Raw genomic sequence first — 26,138 nt, forward strand, 5'->3', positions numbered from 1 at the left:
TCCCAATGCAGGTGATTGAGGCCAACAGCGTGGCAGATTTTAAAAATAAATGGGATATTCATGTGGGATCTCTAATGATGTAAAGGCAGGGGTGGTAAACAAAATCAAGGCGAAGGGTCACTAGTGGGCAGACTTGATGGGCTTTGATCCTTTTCTGCCGTCATTTTTCTATGTTTCTATGAGTTCATGCCACACAATACAATTATAACCAGGGAGCTTTACGCCAACACAGTGATCGTGTTGTGGGAATCAATCAAGGAAAAAAGATGAGGAAAACTCACAGCAGGCATGCTGCTTCTTCACAACAATGTGCAAGTGCACATGTCATGACAATCATAGGATGCCATCTGAGAATGTGGGTTTCAGCAGCTGAATCATCCAGCCTACACTCCTGACCTGGCTTCCTCGGATTATTTCCTGCCCTGAGTTTTGAAGAAATTTTTCGGTGGACAGCAGTTTTCAAGTGATGATGTCAAGGAAGCAGTGACATCCCGATTTGAAGGTCAAACAGAATTATTCATTCCTTACCTGCAAAGGACCTCCCCATCACATCAGAATCCTACCTGGATGCAGGAAATCCTTGAAGAAATGTAACCCCTAAAATTCATCGAACATAATCCAGCACAACAAAGGATCACAGGTCTGGGTTGACAGCAATGATTATGGCAATTTACAGAATGAACAAAGCTCCTTTTATAAGTTTAATTTCCTCTGGAAGATTATTTTAAGAGATGGGCACAAACCAGAAAGGGGCTCAATTACAAGCTACTGCCAGTCTAGTGTTTGGACAGGAAAGAACAACTCCAGGTTTGCTTGTAGTGATGCCATAGACGTAAACATTCACATTCATGGAGTCTCCGAAAACAACTCAGGGAAAGCTGGCAGCCTTAATGTGACTAGTGAGAATTAAATCAGCTAGCTCAAGTCTGATAATAAAATCAATGGAGAATTTTCTGGGTATACAAGAAACTGAAGTCCAGAATGCACTAAAAAAAAAAAATCATAGGAGTTTTATTATGTTGAATCTAGAAGATTCATTATCCCCTTTTTTTACTAACGCATAGGGCAAGTCTTAGCACCGGCAGCAACTGCTCCAATGCTCATAGAATTCTTATGAGCATCGGAGCAGTTACCGCCGCTGCTGGTGCTAAAACCCATGAGGGGGTATCTAAATTAAACTAACCTAGCCCAACATAATTCTATAAACTACCTTAAATTTGTAGTGGCCTATGGCCTTTATTGTAGAAGCTCTATTTGTGTTTAGGGCAGTGGCGTACCAAGGGGGGGGGAGCGGGGGGGAGGCCCACCCCGGATGCACGCCCCAAGGGAGTGCACAGCTGGCCACCCTCCACTGTTCTCCCTAGAGTGCGGCTCATTTAGAGCAGGGGTGCCCAACCTGCTTCCCTTCCCTTCTCACCGTTGCCATTGGAGAACAGGCCGGCGCCGTGTTCTTTGATCTCCCTGCTTCTCTTCCCTGCGGGGCCAACCAACTCTTGTCACCCGATGTCAATTCTGATGTTGAGAGGATGTTCTGGCTAGCCAATCGCTGCCTGGCTGCCTGGAACGTGCTTTCCGACGTTAGAATTGACATTGGGCGGCGAGAGTTGGTCGGCCCCGTGAGGAAGAGAAGTAGGGAGATCTCGGCCTGTTCCCGATGGCAGCAGTGGCAGCAGCAGCAGCCTATTCCCCGGCGGTGGTGGCATGAGGGAGGGCAGGAAGGAAGAAAGAAAGGGGGGGGGACAGGGAGCCAGAAACAAAGAAAGGGGGCAAGGAGAAACAAAGAAAAAAAATGGGGCCCAGAATTAGAGAAAGAAAGACATAGAGAAAGAAAGGGGGCATGGAGAGAGAAAGAAAGAAGGGGGCAGGTTGAAACAAAGAAAAAGTTGGGGGAGGGAATGAGGTCTGGAGGAGAGGAAGCATACAGGAGGCTGAAAGAAGGGAAGAAATATTGGATGCACAGTAAGAAGAATAAAGTGCAACCAGAGACTGATGAAATTACCAAACAAAGGTAGGAAAAATGATTTTATTTTCAATTTAGTGATCAAAATGTGTCTGCTTTGAGAATTTATATATGCTGTCTATATTTTGCACTATGGCCCCCTTTTACTAAACTGCAATAGCGTTTTTTAGCGCAGGGAGCCTATGAGCATTGAGAGCAGCGTGGGGCATTCAGCGTAGCTCCCTGCGCTAAAAACCGCTATCGCGGTTTAGTAAAAAGGGAGGGGGTATATTTGTCTATTTTTGTATAGTTGTTGCTGAGGTGACATTGCATAAAGTCATCTGCCTTGACCTCTTTGAAAGTCCGCGGAATATAAATGATAATTAACATTTTCTCTGCATACAGTGTGCTTTGTGTTTTTAAAATTTTATTGTTGGTAGATCATTTTGACTTGGCTACAAAGGTAAGGGGGAGGGAGGGAGGGGAGCTGCTGAAAGACATCTAGTAATCCTTGCAGGCTTGACTATGCAGGGAATTATTTTTGTAAAATCATGTTTTGTTATGCGACTGGCATTATTTAGACTTTAATTTCTATGAATGAATAGAATGAAAATGATATAAATTACTTGCTTGTTTTTATGTGCATGCGCTGAAGGAAAGTGGAGAGAGAGTGAGTTGAGGACGCTGAAGGGAAATGGGGAAGAGAGAGTGGGGAAGAAGACGCTGATTTATAAATTGACAATTATACAGAATATTGTTTCTTTTTATACTTTAATATAAACAATTCAAGACTTGTGTGGATGGAATCAGGTGGTTTGCGGGGATGGGGACCGAGCTTACGGGGATAAGTCCAATAAAATGGTATTTTCTTATTTCTCATTATTTGTTTTATTTGTTAATTTGTAAAGTGGTGGTTGTTATGTATCAGTTTTTTCAAATTTACATCTACTGTCTTTATATTTTGCACAGTATTAGAGGACATGTGTTACTGTTTTTGTGGTGTTGCATTGTATGCAGAGTCTGGTTTCTTGGCGGTTCAGTTTAACTTTTGTCTACATATTTCTATTTTTAGTTTGTGATTATTCCATATTGGGTGAGGGTGTATCTCTGTTCTGTGTGTATGAAAAGGACATAGTTTTCAGTTGGCATTGACTGCAGGATCAATTGACTGTGCGGGATCTGGCTTGTTTATTTTAACAATGTATGTGTTGGTATTCTAGTGCTCACTGCAGTGTTTAAGATGCTGCCTTTTCCTAGGTACACTCTTGTGGTGCGATATGTGGATTGTTATTAAAAATCATATTTTTCATATAGATGAGGGGGTGTCAAAAAATAATGGGCCTCATGTGTCACATATGCTAGGTATGCCACTGGTTTAGGGCATCAGAAAATTGGCATTTAGACATCCATGTTGCGTTTACATCCAAATCCTGTTTCTAGAAGAAACCTGCAACCTTGAAGGCTATTATAGCAATGTACATTCAAGAACTGTATAGTAGGTATTTTTCTGTCCTTGGAGATCTGAAGTAGGATTTGAATCTGTATCCCCCAGGTTCTCAGCCCACTGCTCTAACCAGTAGGCTACCCCTTTGCACTGCATGAATGTCTGTGTCACCATTTTATATATGGTAAGTGTTCCTATGCTGCCACAAAGATGTCCACATCCCTTGTTTTGTCCCATTCAAAATTTATATCAACAGTAATAAAAATGCTTCCTTAATGATAGAAAAATCACTAAGGAGACAGTTACTCACTTAGGGGTCCTTTTACTAAGGCGTGCTAACCGATTTAGCACACTCTAATCAATTAGCACATGCTAAATGCTAATGTGTCCATAGAATATAATGGGCGTGTTAGCAATTAGCGCGTGCTAAATCGATTAGAATGTGCTAAATAGGCTAGCATGCCATAGTAAAAGAGAGTGGTTATTTGAAATAATTTTTTATGTAAAGGGGGAGGCGTTATAGGCTCAAATGTGTCTGTTTTAGTGCTCACCTGGCACTTTCAATCACTGATACTTTCCCCTTTACATAAAAAATTATTTCAAATAACATACAACCTTATTGACCATCAATAAATAACTGTCTCCTAGTGATTTTCTGTGATTGGGGAAGCATTTTTATTATTGTTCATTGTCCATTGACTCTTCCCCATTTCCGTTTTTTTGAGGGTTATAATCTGAAGCCATTCAAAATTTAAGACATTTCAGTTTGTAACATGGTTCTTCACGCTGTGTATCAGCAGATCCTGTTCTAAATGAGAAATCGATGTCCATATGCGATATTCTACATTGGGCGTCCTTTCTAAATTGCCACTCCACATCCAGAATTAGTCACAATATCTACTGTGGAAGATAAAATGTGTCCTTCTCAGGGCCTCCAACAAATATCATTCATCTTCCAAAAAGAGAATTTGGAAAATCAAAGCAATTCTTCTGGCACCACTTTTCACACAGTGATAAGAGATGCATTAAGATGCAAAAATAAAGATAGGGTGGGAAAAGGGAGGGAGAGAGGTGTGACAAAGCAAACCCTAGATAAAATACATTTTTCCCATGCCTACATTTTCAAAAATTATCATTTCTGAACAGAGTACAAACCACGCCAAAGGGCTGGCTCAGAAACAGCAAACCAAATGAAAGAACATAGCCGTTACTGCTGCCAAATCAGCCAATAAAATAGTTCAAATTTTTCTCTAAATCCTTTGATTTCTGCAATTTTATGTTATCTTAGCTGAACATGAAAGAAAATTAGCTCAATTTTCCAAGGAGGAACTTAGGTGGGTAGTGTTCTGCTTAGCAATTATAATACACCAAAGAATTTGTTGTTAGGTGTGGAAAATTGCTAAAAGACAAGCGTGATCCTGCCCGTTGTGTAGAAAACAATATTACTCAAAAATTAATGATACTTTTATGCATTCTCATAGCTATGAATTATTCAGTAGTGGAAAAGTTTTTTTTTGCCCGGGGGTCATGAGGAGGAGCATGTGTTCATGCAGAAAAGCATCGTGTTAAGAGCAGACTCCACTTAGAGATCACATCCTCGTTGCTTGCTTTTGCTTTTCTTACTGAAGTGCAGATTGCTTTGCAGCACCAGAGACAACCATGGCTAGTCTCAAGAAAGGATTAGGTAATATTCAACAACAGGCTAAGAGTGAGGTGCAGGATGCAGGTAAGATGCGTTTTACTCAAAAAAAAAAAAAACCCAACAAAAACCTCAAAACCACTTGCTGGCGTTTACTAAACGCGTTAGAAGTTTGTACTGCAGGCCGGCGAGGTAAATACTCCACAAGTGATAGAATTCCTATGAGCATTGGAGCATTTACCTTGCCGGCCCATGGTAAAAACCTATATCTCAGCTTTGTAAAAGGAGCCCACTATTTTTTTCAAACTGCTAAAAAGTAAGTGGGGAGGGGGGAATAAATACTGTTAAGGTCATTATAACTACATGTGTGTAAAATATTTAGGAGAGAAGTTACCAATATGGGCTGCCATTAAGATGTGTTATTTTAATGTTAACCCCAGTTATTAGTAACTACCCCCCTTTTACTAAACTGTGATAGCGGTTTAAGTGCAGGGAGATGCGCTGAATTCAGTAGCTCCTCGTTGGGGGGGTTAGAGGAGTCACTGCAAAAGGTGTGGCTGGCCATGAGGCTGATGAGCAGCCAGTGGCGGTTCTGGAGACCCCGAGTTTGCAGGTGAACACCCTAGTGTCTGGCTCTGCAAATTTGTCAACAGCAAGGGGAGAAAGGACAGGCACTTTGAGAGGCGATGTAGAGGAAACATTTCTTTTGGGACAATTATCCACCTCACACTTGCCAGATTTTCTTTTAAATAAGCCCTCTGAGGTAACTCTTGACTCTATATGGACTTTAATAGCAAATTTAGGGAAATCATTGTGTCCGTAAGTTAATTCGCTGGAAGTTAGAACTAAAACTTATAAAGAAAATTTGAAAAGTATGAAATCTGATATTGAAACATTTAATATACATTTAACAAATGTTGAAGAAAAGATTTGGATGGATTTCATTTGGTGCAGGATGTTGTAGTTAAAGATGTTAATTTAAGAAAGAAAGTTTAATCATTGGAGAGCAATTACCACAATAATAATCTCCGTTTCCTGAATTTCCCTTAGGTGTTTTCTATAGCACCTAGGGAAATGCTTAAAAGGTATTTTGTTGAAGAAATTATTCCTCCTTTTTTCACAAGTATATTATTTGCCTACTAAAATGTTACAGAATCAGGAACAGATTGTTCAAGAAGTTGCTCTTCATGATATTTCAGCTATTCTGGAATCTTCTGATAAAAACTCTGCCAAACCTTCAACATTAGTGGCAATGGTTGCTCTGGCACCAGATAAGATTTTGATTTTGAAGATGTTTTTTTAAGAATAGACATAAATGATTTGGGTGGTTGGGGGGGGGGAGGTGCTCTTTCATCAGGGTTTAAGGTAACATCCAGCCTAAGGGGCCCCATAGCTCCACTCCGTGCCTGGGGCTCCAGTGAGCTACCCTCCAACATCTGTTGCTCTGTTCCGAGTCTTCTCAAATAATTATCAATCTGACCCAATGTGGCAGAGTCCGAATTCTGCAAAACTACAGCAGCACTTCTTCCCCTCTGCTTTGGCATTGCAATCAGTCTAACCCTTCAAAAAACACCAAGTGACTCGCCAGGCATCAGGTACGAGTGGCCATCTTGGATCTCCAATTATGTTCTTACTTCTATTTCATTCAAAAAAAAAGTAGCATCATGTAAAGATTTTGAAAGTTCCTCCTATGTTTCTGAATCCATCATTAACCTAAGCCAGATAGTGAGTTATTGCACTAATTAATGGAATCCAAATGTGGACATCAGAATGATTCATATTCAATGGTCAAAGAAAAGGCCATGAGTTGTGTTTCGCCATGTAAGCCTCAACGGTATAAAAACAGGGTGCTACACTAATAGCTGAAAGGTCATAATAATGATTTTTTTTTTTTTAACAGGTCTTTTCTTCCAAAACCTATTAAAAATGTATGGGTCAGTATTCAGCCTGCAGCGATCAGTGTTTATGTTGAAACTTTTTTTTTATTTTTTATTTCTTCCCCCCCCCCCAAAAAAAAAAAAAAAAAGAGAGAAGGAGAAACAGCAAATAACAGAAGTAATGATAAAACTACTTAGGAACAACATGTGTACAGTTCATATCTGATCCCCCCTGCCTATTCAACTCCACCTCCTTCACCCAACTTCCGATTCCAATATGCAGAATATATATCATGCTCAGCAGGCTTTAACTCTTATAGCCTCCTGAGAGTAGGAAAATCCCCACTCCCCCCCCCCCCTTAAATTATCTGATAAATGCCAACAAGACAAAATAAGAACAAAAAACAAAATTAAAAAAAAAAGTGATAAGTGATTTTTAAAAGCTGACTGTTACTGGTTAGATTATGTTCTTAACCAGAGAGTGCTGCAGCAGTCAGATCCCATATCCAGTAGCATGGTCCAGTTAAGTGCTGCTGAATCAGCTCTAGCCTGCTCAATGTGGGCAATTAGGGTTGATAAGGATGAGGAGATGCCTAGAACCAGTTTATTTTGCACACATTAAGTGAAACGGGTAACCCAGACTCACTTTAATGTCTTCTTATGGGATGGCATGCACTGTGCCCCAAACCACATTCCCTTATTTTGGTTGTTGTTTTAGATTCAAAATAAAAAAAAACATACAACATGGCAAATATTAATATTTTCAGACCATTTGTGAACGTAAGTGCATCCCTACAGTTTCACCACAAGTAGCTAAGTGAAAGCAGAATTCCCTTTAGGCATTGCAGAGGTGTTGCATTTCCCATTAATTGTCACCCTAGTTCTCATTTTATATAGTTCTCAGAACCCCTAGGGCTGTCTTTAGTTCAAACTTTTTATTGAGCATTTTTGAAACTTACAATAGCAAAGTTATAAGGATAGAGAGATAGAACCCGTCCCTCCTTCCCTCCTAAGATAATCAAATTAAATATGCTAAAAGTTAAGCTGAGTTTGCTAAATATGCACAAAATGTGGACCACCTAGCAATAAATTTTTTAACACAACCAGTACACTCTCCTATAGTAGCCTCGTATTTATATATCACACAAAGAGAGTTCTGCCAAAAATGCACATTCAGATTGCCAGCTTGTTTCTAAAGCTGAAGTACCTTAGCAATTATAATGTTATATGGAGGGTCATTTTCGATATGATGTCTAAATCCAAGTTTCCAAGTTTATTTAAAATTTCTATCCCGCCCTAGGAGAAGCCTTCAGGGCGGCTTACAATCTAATACAGATTTTAATAACAATACATTGTAAAATAAAAATAAACCCAACATAACACATACAATTAAGGTTCAGAAAAGCGTGATGTGGTGGGGTGGGATGTGGTGGTGGTGGGAGGGGGGAAAGTAACATAGGGGACTTCCTTTTGTTTTCCATGATACCAGAAGCGCTACCCGCTAAATCTGAGAATATGCATCAGAAAATAGGTATGTTTTCAAGTTATCCTTAAACTTGTCTATAAAAGTTTAGGCATTTTCCGGTACACATACACAAAAATCCAGTACCAAACATGCCCATTTTGAAAACTATAAAACGTATATCTTACTTTTTGAAAATGGATGTGTTTGTGCTCTGTGCATCTATCTATTTAACCATTTAAAAAAAAACAAAAAAACATACCACATCCAAAAGAAAAATGCAAGAGAACAAGCCATTGGGATGTAGGAGGGGTCAGCATTCTCAGTAGACTGTCCAAACAGACATCCCAGCAGAGCAGTGGGGCACCTTAAGGGGCAATGCCGTGAACCTCACATTAAACAATCCCATGTACACATTTCTCCATAACCCCTCTTATATTGTATGGTAAACCCTCCAAACTCACTGTACCCAAATGCACACCACACCAGTAGCTCTTATGCCTGCAGGTGATACCTATATGTGGGTATAGTGGGATTAGGAAGGGGTTTGGAAGGCTCACAGATTCCACCATAAGTGTAGTAGTTAAAGTGGGATATAGGCCCGAGTACCCATCACCCACTAGGCTACTCCAGGAACCTACTTACTGCTCTACTAGGACTAGCCATAACATCTGAAGCTGTCATATAGGCAATATGGATGCCTAAATGCTGGTTTTCAGATGTCCAAAACACAAATAAAGTTTACAAAATAAGCACTATAATGTAGTTATGTGAAAAATTGTATATTGATGCTTCAAAACAACTTTTGCACACCAATTGAGTTTGTACTTGATTCAATTCTTTTCATAATAATAAATAATAATAAATTTATTCTTCTATACAGCCATTACCCAAGAGTTCTAGACAGTTTACACCATAAGAAACTGAATAATCAGCAAAGTACATAAATGTCATAAGATTTAAAAAAAACCAGGATTAAAAGTTAGTAAAATAATTACAATGTTAGAAAGACCTAATTATGTGATAAATTTGTCAAACAAAGCAGGCTTTACTAATTTTCGAAAAGAACAGTAAGACATGGCTTGATAAAGACATTCACCGAGCCAACATTGTAGTTTCCTTGCCTGAAATGCTAAGGTCCTTTCAAAAAAGGTCTTATATCTGACACCATTTGGCTTAGGATAGGTAAATAAGGTAGAGCTTCTTGTAATCCTTGATGGTCTATAAAATTCAAAGTGAGAGGACAAATAAATTGGAGACTCTCCTGAAATCAGCTTAAAACAAATACAAGAAAACTTAAATCAGGGGTGTCCAACCTGCGGCCCCGTGAAGTATTTTGTGTGGCCCCGGTCGAGGGTGATGCAGTGTTTACCGTCTTGACAGATCCCTCCTCTGTCTTGCTGCAGCGTTTGTACATTTTGCGGCCCCCAGAAACATTTTTTTCAGCCAATGCGGCTCAGGGAAGCCAAAAGGTTGGACACCCCTGACTTAAATAGTATTCTTGCTTCCAACACTAGCTAGTGCAATAATCGATAATAGGTCTAAGTTGCAACCCTCCAGATATCTTCCAGAGTCACATTCCCAGTAAACTTAGTATGATTCTGCAGGACATCATTACCCACCCCTTTACATAAATAATTTTATTGCTGCTGGCTAGGGAATCATATGTAAAGTCGGATCTGAACTGATCTTTTGGGATTAAAGGAAAGAAAATTAGCAAGTAAGAACTAATTTCTCCTTCCTTATTTCCAAAGGTTCAGACCTTGTGCAATGTATAAATGTATCAAGTTGGGAGGGAACACAATATCCCTTCCATAAAAACAGAAGCTCCAAAGGAAGCCTCTGCTCCAGCTGCCACATCCAGACAAAAATGCTTTGAAAATATATGAGACACGGATCATATGGCTACCTTACACATTTAAACCACATAAATAGCATAGGTTTCTGCAAAATAAGTAGAAAGTGTTGTAGTAGAATGAGCTTTAAACTGTAAGGGAGTCTGTGAGGGAGTGGTTAGTACAAGGCAAGGTTTCCTTAGAAACACTCCCTGACTGAAGTTTCACCACTTGTGAATGGTGACGAGACAAAAGCTCGCATCTCTCCTCGGTTAATATAACTCAAGCTTAGAGCGGAATTTTCTTCCCTCAGAATCCCTCATGCCTCAGGGCCTCCCTATCCTGTTCTGGTTATACTATCTGAGGAGAGAATCAGGGAAGCAGTATGGCTCAAGCTTAATCTCGTGTGTGTGTGTGAAGACCATCATGGTAGAAAAGAATCTTGAATCAAATGGAGAAAGCACTTGTTTTTGATGTATTTCCAGAGGTCCTCAAGATGGTTACTAATCACTGTATTGAGCTGGGCTGGGAGCCAACCCTGAGATGAAAGTGCTAAGAGATACGTGTTGACTCAGAACAATAAAATATTTTCCGTTTTGTTTGAAACCCTACCTATATGGCTGCGTTTCTGACAGATCCATGCCACACCCTCAGTCATGTTACCACAGAGTCCTTTTCCCTGCAAATATGTAAAGGCTGAAGAAACTGTGTCCTTTAACCCAGTGTTTTCCAGCTTCTTCAAGCCAAGTACCCCTGATCTCTGATCAGCTCTAGCAGATGTACATATCAAAAACTGGTATATTCTGATCACTAATTTATGACATTTACCGGTATGTTGGAACACTGAGCACATTTCACATCTTTATTAAGTTTGGTAATATTATTTATTTATTATTTAGTACTTTGCAGTTTATAACAAAAACCTTTTTCAGCACTATTGTTTTGTTTTATTTATATTCTAATCATGACAGAAAATAAAATTAGTTTTTCTAGCATTGTTGTCTGTTTATTTTATTTTTGTTTCTGCTTGTCCCTGTCTTTTCTTAACTCTTATTGCTGGGGTGTCCTGATCTTTCCCCATTCTCAGATCTCCACGCCGTATGTCTCTCTCTCCCCGCAAGCCATGCAACATCTCCTCTATATATATGTCTCTCTCCCTAGCCACACAGCATTTCCTCTGTATGTGTCTCTCTCTCCTACCCCACTCAACATAGCCCTTCTGTCTCTTTCACCCTTACCACCCAATATTGCCTCTTTCTCTTCCTTCCTTCTTTCTTCCCCCCCCCCCCCCCCCGCCAGCATCACCCTTCTGTCTCCTTTCACACCATTGTCCTTTCTATTTCCTCCCATGCTTGGACCCGTGCTCTTTAACATCTTTATAAACGATCTGGAAATAGGTACGATGAGCGAGGTGATTAAATTTGCGGACGATACGAAGTTATTCAGAGTAGTAAAGACGCAGGGGGATTGCGATTATCTGCAACGTGACATAATCAGGCTCGAGGAATGGCCATCAACATGGCAGATGAGGTTCAACATGGATAAGTGTAAAGTGATGCATGTCGGTAACAAAAATCTCATGCACGAATACAGGATGTCCGAGACGGTACTTGGAGAGACCTCCCAGGAAAGGGACTTGGGAGTTCTAATCGACATGTCGATGAAGCTGTCCACACAATGTGCGGCAGCGGCAAAAGGGCAAAAGAATGCTAAGAATGATAAAGAAGGGGGATCACGAACAGATCAGAGAAGGTTATCATGCCACTGTACCGGGCCATGGTGCGCACTCACCTGGAGTACTGCGTACAGCACTGGTCGCCGTACATGAAGAAGGACATGGTACTACTCGAAAGGGTCCAGAGAAGAGTGACTAAGATGGTTAAGGGGTTGGAGAAGCTGCCGTACAGCGAAAGATTAGAGAAACTGGGCCTCTTCTCCCTCGAACAGAGGAGATTGAGAGGGGACATGATCGAAACATTCAAGGTACTGAAGGGGATAGACTTAGTAGATAAGGACAGGTTGTTCACCCTCTCCAAGGTAGGGAGAACGAGAGGGCACTTTCTAAAGTTGAAAGGGGATAGATTCAAACGTAAGGAAGCTCTTCACCCAGAGAATGGTAGAAAGCTGGAACGCTCTTCCAGAGGCTGTTATAGGGGAAAACACCCTCCAAGGATTCAAGACAAAGTTAGACAAGTTCTTGCTGAACAAGAACGTGCGCTGGTAGGGCTAGTCTCAGTTAGGGTGCTGGTCTGTGACCAGAGGGCTGCCGCGTGAGCGGACTGCTGGGTATGATGGACCACTGGTCTGACCCAGCAGCGGCAAGTCTTATGTTCTTATCCCTCACTATCTAGCATTGCCTTTTCTCCTCCCCTCATCCTACTACCCCACATCACCCATCTCTCTGGTCCCCTCCCCCCAATCAACCACCACCATGACCCATCTCTCTCTCTCTCTTTTCACTACCAATGTTGCCCCATCTTTCTCTCCTTTTCCCACCCCACCCCCAGCCAGTCATTCCTTCACCAACACCTCTATCCACCCCTTGGCTCACCCACTCACTACTGCCTTTCCCTCCCTGTGGTCACTTGCTAGTCGTTTTGACTGCAACCTTACCGTGTTTGCAGCAGCACTGAGAAGTAGAAACTACATCCTTCTCCTCCCTGTCAATTTATTTATCCCAGCACCATCCCTATTCCTCCACCTGATGTCTTTTTGAATCTGTGGCTGCATGCTGCAAGCAGACTGAAATGAGACACAGGTTCATAGCTTTGTGGTGCATTGCTGGTGGCTTTTGTTGGTCTAGCCCAGGGATAGGCAATTCCAGTCCTCAAGAGCCGGAGCCAGGTCCGGTTTTCAGGATATCCACAATGAACATGTATGAGATGGATTTGCATGCACTGCCTCTTAAGATGCAAATCTATCTCATGCATATTTATTGTGAATATCCTGAAAACCTGACCTGGCTCCGGCTCTCGAGGACCAGAATTACCTACCCCTGCGCTAGCCCCATAGGATGTAACTTCCTGATATGGAAGGACAGAACCAGCAAGAGCCACCAGCAGAACACACAAGGCTTTGGCCTTGCACCTTGTTTCATTTTAATTGCAGCTTGGAGCTACAGAGCTAGGGAAACAACAGATGAGGGAATGGGTATGTGGAAGGGAGGAATAAGAGCTGGATTCCATAAGTTGGGATCCCAATGTGTGTGTGTGGGGGGAGGAGGGCACCACTGAAGGGCAGGGAGTTCCTCAGGTGTCCAGAACAAATTGAACCTGTACTGACATGCTCCTCTGTGGCTCCCTCCCAGCTTTACCTGCCAGCCGCATTCCCCAGCTGTGGGGCACTCATCTTTCAGCGCCAAAGCTACAGCCTCAGGAGCCTCCCTAACTGCACTAGATTGAGCTGAAGAGAGCCACCTACATCATGCACTGGACTGAGTATTTTACAAGCTGGACCGGGCAAAATCTTGCAAGAGGATGAGCCATCGTGCAGACAATAGGAAGCGTTGGCACCTAGTCCAAAGACTCCTTTGCTGTGTGCAACCTCATTTTGTTTGGGCACCAGCTCATAAACAGAGGCTCCCGCCTGCCAATAGGGAGAAGAAGAGTGGCAGGTAGACATTAAGAAAAGGAGACTGAATCACACCTTTTTGGCATGACTACTTAATAGGTGTTGCCACAGTAATATGTTTAGCAATTAAAGTAATAATAAAAAAAAGACCATAGAAGTACTGGGAGAGGAATACAGGGGTGTGGCATAGTGGTTAGAGCTACAGCCTCAGTACCCTGAGGTTGTGGCTTCAAACTCCATACCACTCCTTGTGACCTTGGGCAAATCACTTAATCCTCCATAGGCCCAGGTACATTAGATTGTGAGCGTGCCTGGACATATAGGTAAAAATGCTTGAATACCTGATTTGTAACCCGTTCTGAGCTCCTTTGGGAGGATGGGCTAAAAAAATTGAATGAATAAATAAATAAGGAAGGGGTGAGGGGATTGAAAGGGGTTACTGGCTAGGAGACAGAGAGCAGCTGTGAAGAGCTGGAAATGGTAGAAAGCAACTGGGTAGAGAGGCTAGATAATGGGGACAGAGGCTTAGAATAGAGTGGTAGAGAAAGGAATAAAGAGACTAGAAAGAGGTGAAAAGAAGTTAAGGAGTTACAGCCAAGGAGAGAAAAATTCTGCTATGAATGGCTAAAAGAGGCAGAAGGGAGCTATAAGAGGAAGAGAGGCTGGGTGATGAAATTTGAGCTATAGGAAGGGATAAATAAATTGACAGGGGTTACTGCCTGGGTGAGAGAATGCTTTGAACGGCTGGAAGAAGCAAAAGGGAGATATCATAAGAATAGGCATACTGGGTCAACTAGCTCAGCATCCAGCTTCCAACAGTGGTCAATTCAGGTCACAAGTACCTAGCAGAATCCCAGATACCATACCATATTATTGCTGATATCCCGCAAATCTCAACAAGGATTCAAAGTGGTTTACAATGCAAATTACCCTCAATGCATCATGTGTCCTTCAATGCATCATTAACAATCATCTTAAACAGAGAAAAGATAGGTCTTTAACAATTTCCTAAACTGATAGTAAGGTGCAAGCTGCCTCAAATGAGAAAGTAGACCATTCCAAATTTTGGGTCCTTGATAAGCAAATGTAGCTTCAAACATATATTTACGATGAACAGATATAACAGGAGGAAAATTAAGCTTACATTGCTAAGAGGTCCTAGAACTAATATATGACTTTGGAATATTTCTAGCAAGAATTAGCCCATCCATATTTGATCCATATATATATAGCCTTGTGGACCTTGCAGGTGATTTTAAGTTGAATTCTCTTTTACTGACAACCAATGCAACTTCATCAATAGAGGACTAGCTCTCTCATATTTATTCAAATAATAGATCAGCTTTGCCACAATGTTTTGTAATAACTGCAAACGCTCGATACCCTTCTCAGTAATACTACAATAAAGTGAATTTCAATAATCAAAATAAGGAAGTAGTGTAGCCTGCTCAATACTCTGGAAATTATTCTGACTCAGCATCGATCTTATGTTCTCAATTGTCTCATTCTGAAGAAAAGCTTTTTTAACCCACACACTTAGGATTTCTTGCTACTGATTCCATAGCAAGCAGCGGCTTCCCCCATGTCTATTCCAGTTGCAGTCCATGGACTTTTCTTCCACACAGCCTTTGTAACTTGTGCTTTTTGAATGTTCCCTCTATATATCTATTTCCTGAGATTCTGTTAAAGAAAGCTCTCAGAAGGGTTTTTAAACTATTAGAGAATGACACGGGGAAAAAATTTATCACCTTTCCCGCCCCGTTCCTGTAAGCTCATCCCTGTCTCTGCCCCAACCCCGCCCCGCAAGCTCGGTCCCTGTCCCCGCCCTGCAAACTGTCAGATCCTGTACACACAAGCCTTGAATAGTTATGATTTTATACTGAACTTATTTTATTAAAGTATAAAAAGAGACAATATTCTGTACAAATGTCATTTTATAAACACAAATAATACAGAGCAAGGATCAACAAAACCCCTGTCTCCCCTCCCTTTCACAAATATCCCCTCCACTATTGTGAAAACTGAAAAAAACAAATTACTGCAGAATGCTACACAGAAAATCAAGCTAACAGAATACTTCAGTCACACATGGCAGGAATAGTGTTAGGGGAGTGCAACTAGGGCAACTGCACCCTGTTCAGAGAGAGTGAGCCCTAAGCCAGCTGGAAGCTAAAGAAGCACAGCCTGGGCTTTGTGGTCCCCAGTTATGTCTAATACCAGCTCTAGCAGGATACATATTTCAAATCTGAAATATTCTAATCACAAAATATAAAATAAATAATTTTTTTCTACCTATTGTCTGGTAATTTTATTCTTCAAATCACATTGGTCTCAGGCTTTAGTTTTGGGTTCCTTCTGTCTTCATCATGGCATGGCTGGCTCCTGAAGGTAAAATAGGTGCAAGAGGAGCTGGGGAGGAGATGCCAAGTCTGACACAGATGCAATTCTTTTACCACAGGAGCACCCATGGGTGGTAAAAGGTCTTGTCTCCATTCCCATGGGGCGGTGAAAGGTCTTGTCCCCATTCCCGCGGTAAACCAGTTGTAAATTTCTCCATTCCTGCTGATTTACTGCAGTGACCACGGTTTACCACGGTAAACAGTCCCCGTGTCATTCTCTAAAAACTATCTAGTTCTGAAACTATGCTACTTAGTAATTGTTATTTGCCTTCATTAAAAAATCTAAACTAGGATGATCAACCTGGGATAGACAGACTTGTAGAAATTGATCTTGAAATTGCCATTAAAATTGCCTCAGAAATTGCCATTGAGACAGACTATGGACTTTAGCCACTGCTTGCCCTGGACCGGTGGCATGGAATGCTACTACTAACTGGGTTTTTGCCAGGTACTTGTGACTTAGATTGACCTCTGTGACAACAGGATACTGGGCTTGATGGACCATTAGTCTGACCCAGAAAGCGTATTCTTATGTTCTTATGATCTATAGCCAAGTCTCAAATTAAAAGAAATGGAGAACAGCATAATTTTCCTTTTTCACACAAATAAAACAATTGTCCCATCTAAGTGTGTGGTATGGATGGACCAGGATGGATTCAAGGGATACGACTGTGGTATAGATGGGCTGTAGGTGGGAGGAGAATAAAAGTGAGTTGAAGTAAATTGATTAAAAATAGTTGGGAAGGAAGAGCAACTGGTGGGACTTTCAGTGCTTCCCTCGCTCTTAATTTAGCCACGAGGTCTAGTGTGTACACTATCTGCTGTGCTCTATATCTAAGTATGGCTTGGCCAGTTGTGCCCATGACCCTGCCATACTTTGTTTTCCTTTTTTATAGATGTGGTAATATGTGCTGAGTTGAGTGCCCCCAATCATTTTGAAACAACTCCTGTGCTCCCAGGTAAATCTTGAGCTTTGCTTTCATCTTGCTCATAATGTAGATAAATTTAATTAAAGAAATAGATAAAGCAGGGGAACCCCCCCCCCCCCCAGCAACTGAGCATAAGAAACAAAAATTTCTTGCTATTGCATTTAGTCAGAGACTTCCAGTACACACTCATATCACCTACATAAATACTTTGGTAATAATAATAATAATAAATGTTTTGTTTGATGAAAACCATACACTGCCTTATAATAATAATAATTTATTCTTGTATACTGCCAACAATAGTTCAAGGCTATTTACAATGAGAAGTACTGGACAATCAGTGAAAAAAATACAATACAAATCATCAGAAATACATACAAGATAAAAGATTAAAAATAGTGAATCAGGTTACAGATTGATAAAACGACTGTGTTTTTACTAATTTTCTAAAAGTAAAATAAGATGGAACACACATAATAATATTATCAAAATCAGTCATTCAATTTGCCTGTCTGAAATGCAAGAGTTCTGTCCAGAAATCTTTTAAAGCGACAAGCATTTACTGTTGGGTAAGCAGACATATGGATTCTGCGTGTAGGCCTGTTAAAACGGTCTAGAAAAAAAATGAGAGACCAGGTACTCAGGAGCCATACCAAATATTGATTAAAACAGATACAGGAAAATTTAAACAAAACTCTTGCCTCCATCGGTAACCAATGTAGTTTTTGATAATATGTTCCCATTTTTTCAACCCAAAAATCAGCCGAACTGCTGAATTTTGAATAACTCGAAGCCTTTTCAGTGTTTTCTTATATGTACCTAAATAAATAATATTGCAATAGTCGAGCATACTTAAAATGGAAGACTGAACTAGCAGACAAAATGATGCTACATCAAAATATTTTTTAATGATTCAGAGTTTCCATAAGACCCCGTTTGTTAAGCATGATAGTGGAGGTATCATGTCTTGGGCCTGCTTTGCTGCATCAGAACCAGGATGGTTTGCTATCATTGGTGGAACCATGAATTTTGCTTTACTGTTCTGCCATGTGCTCAGGACTGTTCTACCATGTGCTCAGGACTAGGCACAGCTCCTACAGTCTCCCTTCGGCTGGCCTTGATACCATAAAAATGATGGTGGTTCCGGTGATTACCTATGTGATGGGATTGAACCCTTGTCTCTTTCCAAAAAGCTTCTATAGGAAAATCGAATTCCTATGGAAATATAAAACACCTCACATTAGTCTTCAAAAACTTAAAGGATCCAGAGAACAGGGAGGAGTGTCCTTCCCTAGCCTATACTGCCCAAAGGCTTAAACTAGCCTTCCCCTCTCCACGCGGCATCCACTATTCAGGCAAACTAGGAAAATCCCTTCTCTTCAAAATCACAGGTCTTTGGAACGACCTCACCACCCCGCTGCGGAACCTGAGCTCCCTTCAGTTATTCCGCAAACAACTGAAAACCTGGCTTTTCAGCAAATTGTAGCTCTATCCTTCCCCCCTTTCTCTCCCCCCTTCTACACATAAGTTCATGTAATCCTTTTTCTTCTTCTCTACCCACTATTTTAAGTTCTTGTAAACCGTGTCGAGCTCCATTCTCATGGAGATGATGCGGTATATAAACTTAAGGTTTAGATTAGATTAGATTAGATTACATCATAAAATTGTAGAGGAGATCATCTAGCCATCTGCCTTTTAAGCAGAACCTGAGCCAAAGAAAGGTTATGTGACAAAACAATTTCCTAATAGTCAAGTCCGCTACTGAATGGATGTGATTTGGATTCAACGCAACCAGTACAGGAGAATCCACCTCCTCACACCAGAGAGACAAAACTAAAACCAGCCAAGGATGGTGTAATTTTTTTATTCATTCAAATAGAAACTCGATACATATGTGTTTCAGCCCAAACTGCCTGCATCAGGAATCTATAATTAAAAAACAAATATATAAACATACAACCATTCTAAATATTAAAATGAACCATAGAAATGATGAAACATGAGACATAATTTAAAAAATATGTTTTGAAAAATGCAATGTATAAAAGTATTTAAATAGTCATAAGAAAGCATCAATGTATATGGATCTGTAGCCCCCATACAATAAAAAGCATATTGATGAGGACATATTAATAAAAACATTCACTAAGTAATAAATAACACAACTCATGACAAATAGTAGTAATCAAACATATATATGCATGAACAGCAACAGAATATGTTAAACAAAGATCATGGAAGGATATACGGTTAGAATTATGACAAAATGCACATACAGATACAATTGGATCATGAATGGTACAGTTAGATGACTCATTTACTGTAACTTGTGTATGATATCTATTAATGAATGGAAAATTTTTTAAAAAATTTCTTAGAAAAATGGAAAAAAAAATACCCGAACAGAAGTTTAAAACCTAATAATCAACCCTCTATAAACATGTCCTGATAATGGTACATAAAAATAAATATCAAATAAAGAACTCCTCATAAACCACATAATGAAGAAAAAGAAAAAGGAAAGAAAAAAAAGGAATAAAAGGAGAAAAGGTAGTATAATCTAATATACTTTTTCATTTCAAACCTTGATGTTATATGACTAAAAAATATCATCCTTCCATGATCTTTAACCTATTCTGTTGCCGTTCATGCATATATATGTTTGATTACTACTATTTGTCAAGAGTTGTGTTATTTATTGCCGAGTGAATATGGGCTCTTTTTACAACGGCACGCTAGCGGTTTTAGCGCACGCTAAAATGCCACGCGCGCTAGCCGCTACCACTTCCTTTTAAACAGGTGGTAATTTTTCAGCTAGCGCGCGCTAATCTTGTGTGCGCACTAAAAACACTAGCACACCTTAGTAAAATGAGCCCTATATTTTTATTAATATGTCTTATCAATATGCTTTTTATTTTAAGGGGGGGGGTTCAGGTTTGTATACAGTACATTGGTGAAGTCTTACTTATGACTGTTTAAATACTTTTATACATTGCATTTTTCAAAACATATTTTTTAATTATATCTTATGTTTCATCATTTCCATGATTCATTTTAATGTTTAGAATGGTTGTATATTTATGTTTTTGAATTATAGACTCCTGCTGCAGGCCATTTGGACTGAAACACATAAGTGCTGAGTCTCTATTTGAATGAATAAAGAATTACAGCATCCTGTGTGATTTGGATTTATCACCATCAGTCTTGACATAAATTTTATTACAATGTTATAGCAACTTTTTCATACTTTTCATGCTTATTGTTGAATCTTTCTCAAAACAAGATATTTATTTTATAAAGGTTATCTTTCTCTCTTAATCAAGGTTTAGATTATGTTCAGATTATGATTACATCCTAAATTGTGCTGAAATAAACGACCATCCTAGAGTATTCACAAAGTTTTCTTAATACTGCATGTTCAATATATTTGTGAGCTCCTGGGCTATGAAAGTAGTGCAGGAATTCAGTACCAAACTTTCTGAGGTCCCAATGCAGTAGGCTGCTCTACCCTTTAGCCCAGTGCTTTACTCCAATTCCTGCATTATTCTTATTTCCAAAGTGGTATGAAATTTTTGCATCTGAAAATCAATGGTTATACCACTGGGCTAAAGGTAGGGCAAAACTCTGAAGTTTACATTGCTCCCAGTGTAAGAAACTGTTAAAATTTAGAATGGTTTTTGTGCGCGTCTTAAAACATTGAACCTTTCCTCCAGCTCATGACTGAAGTAAAGATCCAGTGTAGGAATAAAAGTTCATCTAAGGGGGAACCTCAAATCATCCAATACTTCTTTCCAGTTCCACAAAAGATGCCCTGATGATCCAAATGGACCCCTGAATCTTCTATTCCTGACAATCCCCTGGTGGTCTATATGGACCCCTTGTATCTCTCCTCTCTCCCACAGACCCCCCCACCTAAAAAAATCTCTTGTAGCCCAAGTAGGGTCCTGAACTTCCCACCTTCTCTTATGACTTCTCCCTAAAACACCCTGTTGACCCAAGCGGACTCTAAGAACTCCTGTGCATGCCCATTGGGAAAGTACATGCCATCAAATCATGGCACTTACTTTCCTGCTTTCACTTATGCACTTAAATATCTAAAATATAGAATTAGCCCCTTGTGACTATGGCAGTACTTAGCCCTGAAGGTTTGAGAGCTGCTGGAGTTCTAGAAAAATAAAACAGTCTTTCTAGGCAGGATCAAAGGAGTACATTATTAGGGCATCTGTACATCTTTTATAGCTGTTTGGGATCTTAATTTCATTCACCCTTGAAAGGTCACAAAGACTTTAGCTGAATCCAGCCTTTTATTTCTTAAATTGTTTCAGATTTTTGTAAGAAACAGGACATGGTTAAACTGAAATAATAAAGAAAGCTTTTAGGGAGTCAGTCGCCCTGTAGTCCCATACACAAGCCATGTGAAAGAAGCTATTATACTAATGTTGTGCTTCCTCTGTAAGACTGCTCATTTCTTTAGTAATCTGTTTACAGTATTTTCAAGGCCATTTACTGCATTGTGATGTCTGTAAGTCACACCAACATTAAATTTGTGGTCTGAGATGTTGGTACAAATCCAGATAGAGCTTTACACCTGTTTGTAACAAAAATTAATATGGGAATATATTTTAAATTCTATCAATATTTATAAAAATATTATAATGCATCATTCTTTTTTTGCTTGCAGCATGCCAAGGTGAGCAGGTCGTGCATGACTGTATTGATAAGGGGAAGCAGGTTGGCCAACAAGGTACAGATGACAAAATAACGGTGAACTAACAAGATCCTGGATAGTTTTAAACTCATGTACAATTGGAATTAGTGCAATAATATTAGGTGCCCTAGTTGAACTATCAGTGTTTTGGCTTCTTACCCTTGTTGCAAATGCTGTCAGCTCTCGCATAAAAAAATTTGATCTTCACAAATGTTGTTTAGCATACATGACATACAAACTCTGGAGACACCTCCTTAACTGACACAAATTGTCCATGAGTGGGCATTTTGCAGGGAACACAAACCCCAACAAAAGATACACTCCAGCTATATGCCGGTTGATACTCAAAGCTATTAAAGCAGAGAGAAGCAGCTCCTGTCTCAGCACTCAGCAGGCTGGCCATTGATATTCAGCGGTACTTTTTTGAAATGGGCTGGAGAGGGGCGTTCAGATGGAGGAGCTGGCAGTTATGTAGGTGCCCGCCATATTCCATGCCAGTGCCAGCATAGCTAAGTGACTAAATAAGATTGCATAAATACAATCCTAACTTTGGTTATTTAGCTATGCAAGTGCCAGCACTATCAACTGGCATCCTCATAGCTTCTGGGGACCAGTCTGAAATGTGCCAAAACATCATTCTCTCATCCAAAACATCCACAAAGCCCCTTCTATCCTCCTCCCTGAATACCTACAAAGCCTTTTCTGATTCCCCCCCCCCCTTTCAGGATTGCTTCGGGCCTACTTGCTCAATCCCTGATGATCTAGTACAGGATGCCCACTCACTCATCATGACTGTTATGGCTGCTTCTTCAAAATGGCTGCATCAGCCTTTAGTGGAGGCTTTGTGGTACTTCTGCAGGTACGCAGAAGTGATTCTGGGAACAGGGGGTGTTGTAGATCGTTGGGTGGATGGAGAAAGGGAGATTGGAAGGGGCTTTGTGGATGTTTGGGAAAGAGAAATTAGAAGGGGCTAGGTAGTTGTTCAAAGTTGGAGGGAGAGAGAGGGAAGGAGGATCAGAATCTTGGCCAGAATATCTGGCCAGGTCCTGAATACAACTAAGCCCTGCTTAAGAACTGGCACCTAGCACAGACCGAATTAGTCCTGGATATTTGATGCCAAGGCACAGACATAGCCTAGCATTGCGTATCTGGGGCTAATTCTGACTGCAGCAATCAGCATTTAAAATACACTGATTGCCACAGGCTGTATATTGGCCAGATACTGTTTAGTGAGCTATCAACCATCATAGCACCAACTCCCAGGAGGCTGGAATTGCCTTCCTCAGGATTTGAGAGATCAATTCTCTTTGTTGTCACCTAGGAGGAAATTGAAGACATTATTATTTGCTCAGACCTATGGAGCCCAGCATAAACACCTTGGTTATACTTTAATCTTTTCTGTTTTAATCTATTTTTTCATACTTTTGTTATTTTTTATTTAATGGTACACCATAATAGTATAAAAATGTTGTTAAAAAATGATTACTCAACACCTCCCCCCCCCCCCCCCCCACCAGCTCAATACATCTAGCAAACTATCGTAGTCAGGAGCTATCATCAGTCATAAAAAACCTCCAAAGTCAGTACTTTCTCAACTGTCCAACCAATAGTTGTAAATTGGTCAAACTGAAGCAAGTTAAGCCAATCAAGTCAATAGACACAGAGAAAGCAAGGGCATTTTTTTCTCTATATGAAATTTTTCACAAATAAAAGGAATTGGCCATACGGCTCCTGAAGAAGATTTAGTGAAACGGAGAAGTTCCATTGAGCACATCATGGTCCAAAGCCAGTACATTCAACCATCACCATAGAGCCTTGGAACGCTCAATGCATATCTGAGATTTTTGGTAGTTGGCTCCTCGAGTTTGAAAGAAGTGCTTGCACCACTGCAAGCTGCAGATAAGTAACGTTATATTATGGCAATTGGTGTTTGATTTTACTGCTCGATATTAGGCAGTTTATCCTGTTTGCACTGCTTGGCTTAACTTACTTCAGTTTGACCAATTTATAACTATTTACAACTGTTGGTTGGGCAGTTGAGAAAGTACTGACTTTGGAGGTATTGACCAATAATAGCTCCTGATTAATAGACCTAAAGCAAGAATCATTTCTGTACCATATGTCTGGAGCACTTGAGCACTTTTCCTCCTACAATAGAGTTTGCTAGATGTGTCTAGTCGTTTTTTTTGTTGAGTTTTTCATTTTTGATTTTTGTTAAAAAATGCTTGCTACTTGTTGATTTATACAATTTTGTGGCATACATTCTCTCTTACATCTTATCAGCCACATTAATGTTCTTTTTTTTCTTTTGTAGTTCTAGATCAAGCATCCCATGCTGTCCAGGAGGCCTGTGAGGAAGTAACAGGCCAAGTGAAAAGCCATATGCCATCTGTGCATAAAAAATGATGAGCACATTTCTGAACATGGTTCCTTCATTGTTGAATAAACATTTTGAAACCTAGGCGAATTGCAATCTTGGCTTCTTTATTTTTAAAAGACCTTCCTAATACTGAAAATTATTTTTCAGTTGTGCTTCAAGGTGAGCTACATACAAGTGCAGCATTTATTTTCCTATCCCACACTTTCTTGAATTCAGACAGTCTCTGTCTCCACCACCTCTTCCGAGAGACTGTTCCACGCATCTACCACCCTTTCTGTAAAAAAGTATTTCCTTAGATTACCCCTGAGCCTATCACTTCTTAACTTCATCCTATGCCTCTCATTCCAGAGCTTCCTTTCAAATGAGACTCAACTCATGCACATTTACACCACATAGGTATTTAAACACCTCTCAAGTAAAAAACTAAGAGTAATAAAAAAAAAAATCCCAAAATTTAACTCCAAAATATTACTCTCCAGAGATGGGTTACACTCCCCCGATAACCATGTCACAAACCAGTGGAGAAAAAGCCTCAAAAATTTCAATGCAGCAGTAAACAACTTTCAATACTGTTTAAAGTCCAAGCTGCTTATGTACCACCACTGAAATGTAATTATCAAAAGGGTAATACACCCATCACTGTGTACAGGAAAAGCAAAAAAAAGTTTTACTTAGCTTGGGACCATGGTCTGAAACACCGTGCTGTGCTGGTAGAAAATGTCTGGCCAGACAGTAGATGAAAACACTACGGCACCATTTAGATGTGCAGTCCACAATCCATGCCCAATCCTCCAACAAGTGCCTTGTTTCGCCTCTCAAAGGGTTCCTCAGGGAATATATCAGCTGGAAAACTTCACTCCTCTTCAGTGCACACCGGCACAAGAAACACCCCTTGCTAAAAAGAACTACAGGATCCAACTTCCGGTAGCATTTCCAGGTTACAGCGTCATAGCAACAGCCAAAAAACGGCTGCCATTCGTCCATGCAACTGCCATTCATTCTTCTAACTGTCACGCATCCAAAAAAATGCCACTATACTATTTGGCCTAATGCCCTTAATCAGCGGGTGGAGTGGGTGGCATTTTTTGGATGAGTGACAGTTTGAAGAATGACAGTTGCATGGACGAATGGCAGCTGTTTTTTGGCTGTTGCTATGACGCTATAACCCGGAAGTGCTACCGAAAGTTGGATCCTGTAGTTCTTTTTAGCAAGGGGCGTTTCTTGTGCCGGTGTGCATAGAAGAGGAGTGAAGTTTTCCAGTTGATATATTACCTGAGGAACCCTTTGAGAGGCGAAACAAGGCACTTGTTGGAGGATTGGGCATGGATTGTGGACTGCACATCTAAATGGTGCCGTAGTGTTTTCATCTACTGTCTGGCCAGACATTTTCTACCAGCACAGCACGGTGTTTCAGACCATGGTCCCAAGCTAAGTAAAACTTTTTTTTGCTTTTCCTGTACACAGTGATGGGTGTATTACCCTTTTGATAATTACATTTCAGTGGTGGTACATAAGCAGCTTGGACTTTAAACAGTATTGAAAGTTGTTTACTGCTGCATTGAAATTTTTGAGGCTTTTTCTCCACTGGTTTGTGACATGGTTATCGGGGGAGTGTAACCCATGTCTGGTGAGTAATATTTTGAAGTTAAATTTTGGGATTTAAACACTTTTATCTTATCTTCCCTCTCCCACCTTTCCTCCAAAGTATACATATTGAGATCTTTAATTCTGGCCCCATACGCTTTATGACAAAGACCAAGCACCATTTTGGCAGTTGTTGTAGTAGGACCATACCAATAGCAGGATACGGAGAGCTGTGCTGCATAACTAAGTGCTAGATCAAAGTCATATTTCAGCCCGTATATTGGCAGCAATAAGGGCAATGAAGAACTGCTGGCAGCTAGGCTGGAGAGATGGCTGTAGTTGGGTTATTTTGTTGCACATAGTAGCAAATAA

At 40.3% G+C, this 26,138-nt stretch overlaps 1 long non-coding RNA gene across 1 annotated transcript; it reads left to right on the plus strand.

The window, feature by feature from the left end:
• The first annotated feature begins 4,946 nt into the window (after positions 1-4,946).
• LOC117358676 lies at positions 4,947-24,266 on the plus strand. Its single transcript, XR_004539054.1, has 3 exons — positions 4,947-5,109; positions 21,776-21,838; positions 24,117-24,266. It is a non-coding gene; the product is annotated as an uncharacterized LOC117358676 (long non-coding RNA).
• The last annotated feature ends 1,872 nt before the right edge of the window (positions 24,267-26,138 follow it).

The sequence above is a fragment of the Geotrypetes seraphini genome, chromosome 4 (genome assembly GCF_902459505.1).
Source record: "Geotrypetes seraphini chromosome 4, aGeoSer1.1, whole genome shotgun sequence".
Lineage (NCBI taxonomy): Eukaryota > Metazoa > Chordata > Amphibia > Gymnophiona > Dermophiidae > Geotrypetes > Geotrypetes seraphini.